The sequence below is a fragment of the Schistocerca piceifrons genome, chromosome 1 (genome assembly GCF_021461385.2).
Source record: "Schistocerca piceifrons isolate TAMUIC-IGC-003096 chromosome 1, iqSchPice1.1, whole genome shotgun sequence".
Taxonomy (NCBI): Eukaryota; Metazoa; Arthropoda; class Insecta; order Orthoptera; family Acrididae; genus Schistocerca; species Schistocerca piceifrons.
The window spans coordinates 369,427,876-369,430,820 of NC_060138.1; the positions used below are offsets into that span (position 1 = coordinate 369,427,876).

The window sequence follows — 2,945 nt, forward strand, 5'->3', positions numbered from 1 at the left end:
GCAAAATGAAATGAAATGAATTTATTTCCTTCTCAAAAGTATATTTTATGTCAAGTTTTGAAAAACAATTGCAACACTAAATCAAAACACTTCCGCTTCAGCTCCTGCGGTGACGCGAAGAATGTCTAGTCGGTATTCAGATACCATCAATGTCCACTGCAATGTGTCCCCAGGACATGTCCGGAGGGACGGTACAATTCGAGTACAAAGTTCTTGAAGGTTCTGCGCTGCAGTGGCGAACACCCTGTCCTTCAAGCAGCCCCAGAGAAAAAAAAAAAAAAAAAAAAAAAAGCAGTGGTGTGACGTCAGGATAACTCTGACGCCAATTCACAGGTCCATCTCGTCATAACGTGGAGGCCAATTCATTGGTCCATCTCGTGAAATCCAGCGTCCTGGAAATCGTAGATTCAGAGTTTTCCGATCAATGAAACGGAGCACTATCTATCTGAAATAAAAAATTCGGTTGCAAGGCTTTACACTGGGGAAAAGCAAACATCTACGATATGTCTAGGTATTTCATTCCCTTGACAATCTCCTCAGCAAAGAAGAAAGTTCCAACTGTCGTAACCACACCAAATATTCACTTCTGGGCTATCTCGCACGTTTTACTTGATATTCTGTGGATTCCGTGAGCTCCAAATGCAAACGTTATGCTTATTCACAGTTCCAGAGACACGTATGTGGCCTCCTCCTTGTAAAACATTACACTTGACAAGAAAGCAGGATTCTGGTCGAATCGGTTGCACATTTGACATGCAAACCCATATTACCGTTGCCATGTTTTATAGTCTGCAGAATCTGAACCTTGTATGAATACAGATGCAGCCGGGTTTTGAGGACCTTATTAATAGTTGCACGCGGCGTGTGAAGTTCCCGTGAAGCCCGAAGAACTAATTTGTGTTGACTTCATTGGAACCCTTGGCGGACATTCTCAGCTTGCTCTTCTGAGAAACGCCGACTCCCTGCACGCCGTTTCAGAATGCTGCCAGTGTCCAGGAATTGTCTGTGCCATACTTTCTCCTCTTGGCGTCCGGCGCTACCTTCTTGTAAACAGAACTAAATTGCCTTTGCACCAAACAAATAATTTAACCGCTACGAACCACAACATGGCCTTCTTAGGAACTGACGCCATTTTCACTTCGACGAACAACAGCGAAACAATGAAAATAGGCAAAATGTTGGCAAACCTTAGGCAACAACTTTAGGTTCTTCTGAACCCAGCTGACAAGTCAGACCTGAAACAAAGGAAGATTTGCTGTTTCTAAATCGCCTCAAAGATAGGGAATTTCGGTGTAGAAACCGTATAAAATTGTTACAATTTGTCAGTCTTTGGTTTGTGTAAATTATTGACTAACTTAATGCTTTACGTTGCCACAGGCTAGATGATTACTTGAAGTTAATGTTAAACTGACTGGCTGTTTAAAAGAACTGATAAGAAAAATGTAAGGTGCAGCGTGTGTAAGATTAATTAGAAAATATGTTTAAAATGTGTTCAGCACTTCACTGTAGGTAGATTGAGGTTAACTGTGTATTAGTAACTAAATGTGTCTTTCTTTCGAAGAGTGAATAGCCAGTGCAACTTCTAAGCAACTGAAAAATATTTACGAGAACTGAAAGATCTGGCTATTGTTTGGAATACATTAAAACTTTTACGAACTTGAGATTTCGTGTAGGGAAGAAGCTATCCAGGTACGCAGACAGATGTAGATACAGCGCTAAAACATTGACAGTTTGAATTAAATAACTGCTGCACATACTCGGGGATTTGAATATTAGGCTCCTGTTACGAGTAGTTTCAGCCGAGTTGGAGTTTAATAACTCTTATGTGTTCAGGATTGTGAGTGTGGGAACATATATGCAGGCAGTTTAAATTTATTCCTGCACACCCAAAGAACAGAAAATCCATTGTTATTTTCATGGGAGAAATAACTTACAGACGCCATACCAAGACACGTGGCACCCTGTAATTAATCAGCACAGGTTCGCAGGAGAGCTTCTGTAAAGTTTGGAAGGTAGGAGACGAGGTACTGCCGGAAGTAAAGCTGTGAGGACGGGGCGTGAGTCGTGCTTGGTTAGCTCAGTTGGTAGAGCACTTGCCCGCGAAAGGCAAAGGTCCCGAGTTCGAGTCTCGGTCTGGCAAACAGTTTTAACGTGCCAGGAAGTTTCATATCAGCGCACACTCCGCTGCAGAGTGAAAACCTCATTCTGGAATCAGCACATAAATTGCAATTGTTTAAATGTTGACCATTTATTAAAAGTTTTTCTCATAAACTGAAGCGGAAAATCAGTATATTTCTGTGGTACGGTAACGTATAAAGTTCTCATTTTTGGAAAACACGAATAAGTCTCAACAGTGACCTAATGTGAGGCATGTCCTTTGCGTTGAGCAACTGCTGGCTTATTACTAAATTTATGGGATGAACACTTCGGAATTCTACTTATAAACAGTTATAGCTTGTCACAAATATTTTCATGTAAATTACTTTGCTATCCAGAGTTGTAGCTGTTTCTGGTTTTCTGTAATATGCATTACTACATTTCACTAACAAATCACGAATTATCCGTTGCATATACTCTTCTATATCTGTGTCTTCCCCTGTGATTGTTGACCCACACAGCTCTTTCGAGTACCATGGATGTTGTTTCCTGATGTCGTCCTGTCATCAGTTCCTTCTACTAGTCGGTGTTTTCTATATGTTACTTTCATGATAAATTCTGTGCAGGACCTTATTTCTTCTCTTACAAGTCCACTTAAATTACAGGATTCTTTTGTAACACCAGGTCTCAAACGCATCGATTGTCTGCTTTTCCGATTTTCCCCACAGGCTATGATTCACTTCCGTACAGTGTTATACTCCACACTTATTCGCAGAAATATGTATGGTTGATTCTAATAGACTACTTCACTAATGAATAAAAATCACTGTGTTAAAATTCTTACGCTG

At 40.5% G+C, this 2,945-nt stretch overlaps 1 non-coding gene across 1 annotated transcript; it reads left to right on the forward strand.

Moving 5' to 3' along the window:
* The first annotated feature begins 2,065 nt into the window (after positions 1–2,065).
* On the forward strand, positions 2,066–2,140 carry Trnas-cga. Its single transcript has one exon. It is a non-coding gene; the product is annotated as a tRNA-Ser (tRNA).
* The last annotated feature ends 805 nt before the right edge of the window (positions 2,141–2,945 follow it).